The sequence below is a fragment of the Phyllostomus discolor genome, chromosome 12, assembly GCF_004126475.2.
Source record: "Phyllostomus discolor isolate MPI-MPIP mPhyDis1 chromosome 12, mPhyDis1.pri.v3, whole genome shotgun sequence".
In the NCBI taxonomy this organism is placed as follows: Eukaryota; Metazoa; Chordata; class Mammalia; order Chiroptera; family Phyllostomidae; genus Phyllostomus; species Phyllostomus discolor.
The window spans coordinates 73,388,909-73,399,941 of NC_040914.2; positions in this window are offsets into that span (position 1 = coordinate 73,388,909).

The window sequence follows — 11,033 nt, forward strand, 5'->3', positions numbered from 1 at the left end:
CAGCCGCGGGCGGAGCAGGCCTTTCTGACCACTTCGGGGCTTCTTCAAAGGGTTCCTCTGGGTTTCCCCATCGGCCTGGCCGAGACTTCCTCTTTGCCACCCTGTAGGCTGAGGCACTTCCCAGTCAACCCTCCTTCCTTTCGCTTCTCGTTTTCTCGGGCATCAGACCCGCACCATGGGCAGAAGGTGCCCCCCGGCTCCATCACATGGCCTCACGCCCTGTAGGTCTCTTGCACATCTAATTCCAGCCAGCATCTGTTTCCCGTGGGACCTGAACTGACACGGGGTTCAACTTGGCTTCTCGCTCAGGACTCATCAGGCAGGTGTGTCTCCACAGACAGGAACAAGATTCAAGAAACACGGGTGTCCACAACACGACAAGTGTCCCCTGTGCTCCTCGGATCTTTCCCCAGCCTCCCACTGCAAGCAGCCGCTGGCCCAGTCCCTCTGTCTTTAATGCCTTTGCTCTCTCCTCTCTCCCGCCACCCCTCCCCCGGAAGGCCTGTTCTCCTCTCCCTGCATCTCTGCACTGTGCCCTTTCCCACACGAATGTAACCCACTTCCTGAGCAGAACTACTCAGATCTGAGGGCAGGCCAATCACCCAGTCCCACCCTTGGAAAGGTAGAGAAGGGCACGCATGCTGTTTGGTTAATATTTCTCCCTGTCCCATGGACACGACTTAATGATTACAAGGCCTTTCCTTAGTAACTCACTTCTGCCTTACTATAAAGCCTCCCTTATGTGAATATAAAAATGCAAGTCCAGGGAATTGCTGACCATTTGCCCAAGAAACTAAGGAAGGTGCCCCTTGACCAGTGTGTGGTCCCCTGACCACACTTACAGCAGCTGGGCCTTAGAGGTGCCCATTCCAGGATTAGCCCTGGTCCCCATCACCGCCTCTCCTAAGCCTGACCTTGAAAATGAGACAACAGCAGGTGCGCAGCACCCTCCTCCTCCCCCTGCCCCACACCCCGGCCTACAGCCTTGTGAGCAGAGAAGCATCTCAACCCTCGGAAGAGGGTTCTGCTCCCTCCTGCTCTCCCCATCTCCCTCCTCACCTCCCGCAGCCACGCCAGCCCCATGGCCCTGCTCCCACCTTTCGTTCAGCAGCACGACCAAGCTGAGAGCCTAGGCAGATTCCGTGCCAATCCCTCTGAGAAAGCACCGTCCAGCCTCCCCCAGCCCAGCCAGTCACAGACCCAGGCCTTCCTGAACCTCCAGCCTGAGGAAGTCGGGGGACGCCCCAGAGTGGGCACAAGCAGCCCGAGTTTCAGCACATTTGCGATGAAGGGCACAGGCCTTGGAGAACCACTGGAATATCATTTCCTTTGCCAGGACCGAGAGTTCCTAATGTTCTTTCGATACAACAGCCAGCCCCACTGTAAAGGTGACAATCCCAGCCCCGTGAGGTGGAACAGAGGAGACACAGCGGCTGTGACTTCTGAGGCTGTGCTGTTAATGACTCCCAGGGCTTTCGGCGGGGCGGGGGGCGGCATGCGCCCAGCTCAGAGAAACACGATTGCTTCTCTGTTGTTTCATTCCCCTGTGTGAATCTTAGATCATTGATTATAAAGAAGACACTCTTAGGTCCAGCCATTGCTTTTAAGCCAGGATTTTTTTTTTTTGAATGCTAGAAATCTTGTGAGGAAGGATGACACCTGATTTCACACATGTAAGAACTGGTGCTCAGAAAGAGCTGGTAACTTGTGCAAAGTCACACAGCGGATAAGGGCAGGGCCAAGGCCGGAGCTTGGGCCTCCTACTTCTAAGCAGAGCGGGTGGCTTGTCTGGCTGCCTAGGAACCGATTAAAAGACTTTTCCAACCAAGGTCTGTTCTTTGGGCCAATAGGTTTGTTGTTATTTTAAAATACAGTAATACCAAGCACACAAAGTGCTTTTGCTCTGTGTCGGATACAATCTGAGCCCTGCACCAGCATCGATTCATTTCATCATATCCACAGTTCTATGAGGCAGCTTCACGCATCATCAGGGTATTACATCCGAGGGAACTGAGACACAGAGAGATAAGCTGACGTTGAAGTCACACAGGGGTGTATGAACTGGCATTCAAATTGGGCATTTGCTTTTGGAATCGATGTACTTGATCGCTCATCCTCTGCTACAGAGAAAAGAAAGGAAATACAAAAAAAAGGAGAAGCAGGTTTGGCTCATGAACAGGATCAAAACTCACTGAAATTAAGGGCATAAATCTCCATAGCCAAAGCATCAGAAAGCGGGTGCTCCCCTCCAGCTGGAGAGAGCAGGGCCTCCAGGAAAGAGGGAAAGAGTACAAGGAGCCAAGCTCTGCAGATCCACTAGCTATATGACCTGGGCTAGGTGTCTCACTGGCCTCAGTTTGCCCATCTATAAAATGGGGATGGTAAGACCTGCCTCATAACATGGGTGTTAAATGAGCAAAGCTCTTAGAATAGTGCCTGGCTCTTCCTAAGTACTAACAAAGGTTAACCTTGGATATTTCTGTTTTCTGCCCCATTTGATACTCCCACCAGACCACCACCACCACCTCACCTTGGAGTGAATTTGCAAGGGATAATGCAACCCCTGGGCCAGAGCCTCCCAGGCTGACTTAATGACATCTGTGTGTGGTGCACAGGGCTGTGCACAGGTTGATTTATGACTATGACTTTTCAAAAAGTCATAAAGGAGCCACAGCTGTGTCTGTGGGTAATTTCTCTCATTTCAACACCAAAGCTGCCCTGACTATGAACTCCCTCAAAGAGAAAACTTGTGTCAGCCTCTCCATATGCTGACACAGTGAATTTTAAGTTTTAAGAGCTGGGGATTGAAGGCACCTATGGAGAGCCTGTTTCATTTAATAATCACTAGTTCATTCATTCATTCATTCATTCATTCGAAAAATGTTTCTTGGGGCACCTACTATACGCCTGGCACTGTGCTAAGCACTGGCAAACAGAGGGCATAGTTACTGACACCTGAACGTTCTAAATGACCACATACCACCAAACCATGTATCACTTAGTTGCAAGTGCTGTGAAGGAAATACAACAGGGCCAGGAGAAAATATAGGAAACAAGGAAGGGACCTAGCCAGGGAGGCCGGGGGCTTCCCCTAGGAAGTGGGTGTTAAACCTGAGAGAAGGGAAGGAGGATGGATGGTAGAGAAAGTCAGCCTAGGATGCAGGAAGTCTTGGGGAGGGGAGAGAGGGCGGGATCTGGGGAATAGGAAGGAAGCGAGTGTCAGCTGAGCGAGCTGGTCAGGGTAAGTGGCCACAGACATGAACAAGACTGGCTAATGAGAGGCCTGGTAGGACAAACATTCTCGGAGGGATGGGAAGTCATCAAAAGTTTCCCACAGGACATAGCATGCTAAGATTTGAATCTCAGAGACCTCACCCTGGCTGCCATGTGGAACCAATGGGGAGAGCGGAAACCTAGTGGAGGATGCAGGGGCTTGGACTACAGTGCTTGGAATGGAAGTGAATGCTTCTATAAAATCAGCAGGACTTGCTGATGAGCTGGATGTAAGGGTCAGGGGGTACAGCCCAGTATGCCTCCTGAGTTTCTAGTATGTGCATCTGGGAATGTGGAGGAGTCTTTCGCTGGGGACAGTAGGCAGCCAGTTGCTGTCTGCTGCAAACCTTTTGCTATTTTCCCAACAGTCACCAGAAGAGATGTAGCCAAAGCCACATAAAGTAGCATTTTCATAGCCTCTACACTTTGTTTAAACCATCACAGTGCAGACAGTTGTTTCAGCATGGGGGTAGTGACTCAGGACCGGGTCAGGACTATATTACAGAGGCCTAGAGGTCTTTTTATTTGGAAAATAGGACCCCAACTTGGACTTCTGACACTTCCAGCTGAACCATTATGTCTTAAGCTCCCAACATCAGAAGGAAAGCCTTTTTCTTTTCCCATAGCTTCTTTCCTGATCAGCAGAGTTGTTATAAGAGACAAGAATGTGCATTATCTTTCTGAATGTTTGCAATGACCCTATGGGAAAGGTACTATTTTGTAAGTTCCACTTTACAGTCACAGAAATGATAACTCTCTGGCCAAGTCTGCCCATTTAGTAAGCTGCACATCTGGGATTCAAGGACTTGCTGGTTATTCTCCAGACCCACTCTCTGCCCTGTGGCCCAGGTGGCTGATGTCCATGAGCTCGCCTCTCAGGCTCCCTTGGATTTGGCCAATGGGAAGCACAGCAGGGGAGGAGAGGCTGGGAGGAGAGAGAAGGCAGGGTATTTAAGCTCTGTCCACACTGGGCTTGCTTTAGCAGTGGCCTCATTCTTTGACCAAGGCCACGGCTGCTGTCTGTCAACCTCTCTGATGCTGCAGCGCTGGCAGATTCGCTCCTGCTGCCAGGCTAGGGGCGGCAGTGGCCCCTGCTGCAGCTTGTGGGAGTATCTCAATCCTCAATCCTGTTTCGGTTCGATCCACTGCCCAAGCCTCTGTGAATAGACCCTTCATTACTTTTGTTTAGAGGAACCGTTTGAGTGCACTGCCCTTTCCTGCTGACCCTGCCTAAGGCAAACAGCTTACCTAAACTCAACACTGCTCATGACCCCCTGTACCCTGGGTTGGCCGAAAGCCTCCTTACTCCCCTCACCCACACACTCCAGATTCCACTTTAAAACTTCACTGCAGCTCTTCCTTGGTGCTGTGTGTGGGGAGGCGGCCATGTCCTACTCGGCATCGTGGCCACCCTCACACCCTTCAGGAAACCCAAGATCGTCAAAAACAGGACCAAGCATTTCACCCAGCATCAGCCAAACCAGCCCATCAAAATTAAGTGTGACTGGCAGGACCCCAGCAGCAGAGACAAGAGAGTGTTCAGAAGATTCAAGGGCTGGCTCTTGATGCCCAGCACTGGTTGGGGCACAACGAGAAAACCAAGCACATGCTGCCCAGTGGCTTTCGGGAGCCGCTGGTCCACACGCCGAGGAGCTGGAAGTGCTGCTGCTGAGCAACAGACCCTCCTGCACTGAGACAGCTCACAGCGTCTCCCCGCACGCTTGCAAGGCCGCCCAGGGAAGAACAGCCCCGCTTCCGAGTCACTAGTCCCAGTGCCAGGCTGTGCAGCGAAGAAAATGAAGAGACAGCTTGTGTGCACACTGTGTTCGTGTTAATGAAACCATAAAATTCTGTCCAGAAAAGAAGAAACCCTTCACGGTATGTTATCACTGTATCTGTTACCCTTCTATTCACACACTGTTCTCAGGCTGTATGTTCTCCCACCTCCATGCCTCAATAATGTTCCAACACATGCCCCTCCTTCATTCTCTTCGCCTCCAATCCATGCTGCCCACCCCTCTCCGATTTACTCTCCTGTCCTATGGCAATCAGAATGGTATCCAGCCACTGAGAAACCTTTAGTAGCATGGGAGAGGGAGCACGGGTTTAGAGGCAGGCCGATCTGGGTTTCCCCACCCCTGAAGCTCAGTTTTTCACCTGTGAAATGGGCACAGTAAGCCTTGCCTACCTCGTTGTCACGCAAAGTGTACTTGTGGACCAGCAACATCAGCACGGTCTGAGAATCCACTAGAAATGCCAGATCTCAGCCCTCACCCTCAGACCTGCTGAGTCAGAATCCACATTTTAACCAAGATCCCCAAGAAATAGGTGTACACGTCTAAGTTTGCAGAGCTTTGCCTTACAAGATACTTGTTGGAAATAAATAAAAAGTAAAGTGTCAGGTACATTATTGACCTAGATATAGGTGAGCTCCCTCCCCGTCCTTCTTTGCACCCACAGGAAGGAAGCAGCACCACACCCCCAGCATGTGATAATTGTGGTGGACCCCAAGGGGCTGGTAGTTAACGGCAGTGCCTGTGCTTGTACGAAGGTGCGTGGTGCTCATCCTCACAGCGCCCGCTGAAGGGGAAACTGTGTTACAGACCAGCACACGGATGCTCAGAGAGGTCCCGAGTTCACCGTGGCCGAGGCAGGCCAGGGACCAAGTCTGACACCCCAGCCCTTGTTCTACCCACTACGTTCTCCTCCCTTTTCACCCAAACCCCTGGCCTTTGGGACCCCAGGCTGCATTCCTGACAGCCACAGCTGCTCCTGCTCTCATTCATTCATTCGTCTGTCCCTGACTTCCGCAGGCTGGGAGAGGCGCATCGTCCCTGGTGAATGCTGCCCCCATCCCGCCAGTTCTGGAAACTCTGGACAAACACGCCCTCCAAGCAGACAGGCGAGAACTTGAACAAAGGAACACAAAGCGTTACCAGCTTGCAAATTTATGGGCAATCTGGCTGCTGGATTTGCATTTTTGGCCAAGTGTCCTTTTGTCCAGTCTGCTGGCTGAAATCACCCCATTCTGATTCCCTCATTCATGAGCGTAACCAAGACAATCGCGGGGACAGTGAATGTGACACGAGCAGTGACCTTTCTGAAAAGAACGGCCAGTCATCTCAGCATTGCTGAGCGGAGTTCCCCAGCAGTGGCTGGGGACCTCGGTACCATTTCTGGAAGCGCCTTCCTTGGCTGCTCAAAATCTTGTCTCGACACTTGGGAGTTCTAGTTTCCTGTCGCACTCACTCTCAGTTCCCTTCTGGCATGAGGCCTTTCTCCAGGATACCCCCGGTTTCCTGCCTGCAGCCCCTGGAGGAGAGGGGGGGTGGGTCCCGACAATCTCATCATCACGGGGAGGGACTCTGGGGCCAAGGGCCAGGGGCAGGAAGGAAGCCACACAGCCGAGCAGCTGCTGGAAGCTGTCCCTGAGGATACTGCACCAAGAACGTGATCTTATTACTGAAAACACCATGGCTTCGAGTTCCTTCAGCAAAATTTTACAGCGTATTTATTTGTTCACCATGAAAGTAATATCACTGCCCTAAGGAAACCAAAAGGTAGAAATCTCTTTCTCACACACACACACACATCATGTCAGGGGTCCCCAAGACCACTCCCGCATTCACAAAATTCACTAAGAGGACTCCTTTTCAGCATACCATTGTGCTCATGGCCCAAATTTGTTTCAGCAACGGAGTTGGGATGCACAGCCAGATTATGCGGGGGAAACCCACAGGGGAAGTGGTATCAGCGGAATGTTACGTCCCCTCCACACTCATACGTCGCAGCCCTGCCCCACAGCGTGAAGGCACTCGGAGCGGGGCCTTCCGACGAGGTCAGGAGGGTGGGGCTCCCACGATGAGACTGGTGTCCTTACAGGAAGAGACTGCAGCTCCTCTCTCTCCTCTGTGTGATGTCACGGGGAGAAGGTGGCCGTCTGCATGCCAGGAAGCAGGCCTCCACCAGGGACCACCTTGACCTTGTATCTTCAGCATCCAAAACAGTGGGAAACAAGCATCTGTTGTTTAATCCTCCCAGTCCCTGGCATTTCCTTACAGCAGCCCCAGCTGACTGGGATGTGGAGTGGAGAGGGATCCATGCACCGGCTTCCCGCGCCCTCTCTTTTGTGAGCTGTGACCCAGAGCACACCTTCCCTCAGCAACACGCAAGCTCCGCTGGGGCCCGGGAGGCCCGTTAGAGACACAGGTCCAGGGTTGTACTGGGGCTGGTCTCGGAGGCACCCCTGACCTGGCACGAACCGCAATTCCAGAGTCCCACAAGGAAAGCAGGTGTTCGGCATAAACGATACTGTTTGTGCAAACAGCTTTGGTACAATAATAAAACATCCTTATCAGTTACAGAATGCAAGGAACAGTTAGTTCAAGTGCCAGTTCCCAGACGCCAGCCAAGGGCCAGCCTCATACACAGGCCTTTCTAAGGAGAGCCTTCCGGGCCTGCCATGTTTTTTAGCTCTTTGTCTGCACCAGCACACACAGCCATAACCACGCCCCTGCTAGCACGTCCATAGAGTCCCTTCCTTTCAACCTCAAGCAAGATTCTGGGACGGATGGCTTAGGAACACGTGGGAAATAAGTAGTTAGTATTCCTCAGGAACCAGCATAGAGTAACAACAATAATTTGCATCACTACATGCTTGGTAGCTTTTTTATCATCCTCATAGCAACCCTGTGGCATAAGGAATTTTATTATTCCCATGTTACAGCTGAGGAATACAGGCTCAGAGAGGTTAGGTGACTTACCAAGGTCACACAGCCCATAAGTGGGGATGCTGCGATTCATATCTAGGCCTGCTCCAACCATTCCACTGAGGGCCAGCTCACTCACTTCCTTTTCCAGCAGGATTCACAGGGCTGCACATCAGGAAAATGCAACAGACACACCAAAGCTGCACATGAAAGACCTCTCGTGATGTCCTTGACATTTTACCCAGTGGATTCCAAATTACTATAAGACGGCTGTCAACAGGAATTTACTGATGCACGGGCAGGACCAATGACAATGAAGAGAGTGACAGATCACTGGGATGAAGGCTTAGTGTGGCCCTGGTCAGCCAACCCCCCCAACCCCCCACACCCCGTCAGCCCCCAGCACAGTGCCTGAGATGTGAGCGTCTCCCCAGGGGGCAGAGACAGGCCAACGACGGGAGCCTCTCTTACAGACGCTGCCACTCTCTCCCGTCCGTTCGAGCCCCAACAGCTATACCACCATGCACAGATGGGCTTGACCCAATTCAAAGAGTGAGGCATGGTATTGCTTCTTCTGCTAATGAGATTTTACAAAGGATTGGATGGGAATATTTGAACTCACAATGGAGAATGAGAACGGCATTCAGCTAATTGTGCAGTTAATTAAACATAACATCGACACCAAAGGGCAGATGTGCAGATAGATACACTAATGCCAGGGGCCAATGATGATTTTCAGCCTTCCCCTCTGTTCTGCTGATGAGCTCCTTACTTGCACTGTGCAAAGAGAAAGTTCTCTGTCTTTGTTCTGATCTGGTCCAGACTCCCTTTCTTCAGCATGGTCAACTTGCTCTAGGCCCCTTCGGGGTTCCTGGGCTGGGGTTCATTCGCCCCTGGGCCCACTCTGTCTGAACTTGCCCCAGCAGCATGGCCTATAAAGCAGTTTGCTCCCAGCTGCACCCCTCCCCCCTGGGGCCCTCTGCTCGGTGCCTGCACTGGGAATGCCTCTTCTCTCACTTTCTTTAGTCATCCTGGACTTTTTCTGTCTTCTGGGTTTTCCCGGACTGGGGCTGCCCCCTTGGATGCAGTTCTAGGAAAATTTTTGAAATACCTTTCTTTCACATGCAAAGGCCACCTTTCCAATTGGTCTGCCTTGTTCAAGGCTCTTTGGCTACAGGGCCCACAGACTCAAGGCTGGCTTTATGGGCGTGCAACCTGCCCGGTGGCACAGCAGGTCCCCGACTTGGAAGGGTCCCCACTAGATTTCATTCTCTGCTAATGTCACCTTGAAAGTCTTTTTTTTAAAAAATTATTTATTTGTTTTTAGAGAGGGGGGAAGGGAGGGTGAGAAAAAGGGGGAAAGACATATCAATGTGTGGTTACCCCTCACATGCTCCCAACTAGTGACCTGGCCCACAACCCAGGCATGTGCCCTGACTGGGAATTGAACCAGTGACCTTTTGGTCCACAGGCCAGCATTCAATCCAGTGAGCCACACCAGCCAGGGCTGAAAGTCTTAAAAACATTCGAACAAGGACCGGTGATCTCCTTGTGCACTACGTCCCACACATGGTGCAGCCAGCCCTGCATAAAGAATGTGGTTAGACACCACAGGGCCAGAGAGAGGCTGGGAAAAAGCAGAAGGTGCTCTGGAGGCCATGGTGTGTCTGTCTGTCTCTGTCTCTTTGCCTCTCCACCGCCACCCCACACCCCCTGCGGTATTCTCTCGGCCAGTGAGACTACATGAGTGCCCGCCCTGCCCGAGATTTCATCTGCTCTGCTCCAGAGTCAGTCCCAACAGCAATTCCGTAGGACAGCGCTGACTGCCCAGCTTGGATCCGGCCTCCAGCCCTGCTGCAGGGGGCTCTGGCTAAGCGGACAGAAGCCTCAGTACCAACACCGCTTCCACACAGAAGCAGAAAACAGAGTCAGCAGTTGGCAAAAAACAAGTCTGCCTTGAAACTTCCTGTGAAACGCATTCAACAACCCCCTGGCCGCAGCCGCCGGGAATGTTCTGCTTAACCATCTCGCGCTCACTCTCCCACGAGCGTCCCTTCCAAGAAGGGGGCCCTCAGAACAGATCTGGTGGGGGATAAATTGACCTTTGATCTTCAGTCCATTTCCAGCGGAGCGATTGATCTGGGGAAGATCCTGCCTGCCCTGGTCATTTTCTTTTTCCTTCTGTTTAAAAACAAAAGAAACGAGCCGATCAAACAAAACTTCACAAAGAAGCTGGGAGGTGAACAATGCAGACAGCTGTGAAAATGGCCAGTCTGGAAAGAAGCTTCTCTCACACACACACACACACAATAGAACGTGTATTTTCTAAGACGCTGTATATTGCTGTAAGCAATATATCTTTGGCCCCTCAAAGTCTGACCCTGAGCAAGTCAATGCGAAGCATTCCCCGGGGGGCAGAGATCTGTGCAGGACAGATAGCGGCCTCCCCAAAGGAAGCTGATTAGACTCTGGGAAATAAATCTTCTTTGCTTCCTTCCTCTCTGGGGTGATTACAAGGCAAGTGCTCCCGCAGTCCTCACCGGGAACAAAGGCCCTGTGTCCGGTGGGGCAGCGCCACCTGACCTCTCATGCATTATGAATCACGACCTCATGATCATTTCATAAGGCTTGCCACGCTCGAAAATGGCCCCGGCCCATCTTTGCCATACCCTGCAGGAGCCCCTGTGGCCCCTCGGGCTGCTGTGTCCCCACTTGCCCCCTCGCCAGCCCCAGGAGATGGCCAACCCCCAGCCATAAATGCCAGCCAGGCCTGTGGCCGCTGCCCTGACTGATGCCTAGGGCTGCGGGACCCCTTGTCTCAGGGCTCTTCCCTTCCCCTTGACGATCTCACCCGGTCTGCGGGGCCTGGACCCGTGGGGAGGCCTGGTACCCTGAGGGGAGAATGAACTCGAGCTTTAGGGGCAGACACAGCAGCCCTCAACTCTGTCCAATGCCCACTTCCCAGATACCACACAGCAGGGTGACTTCCAAGTTCCTTGTCTGCCATAGGGGGAAGATGATGACAATAACACTGATATCATATGGTGGTGA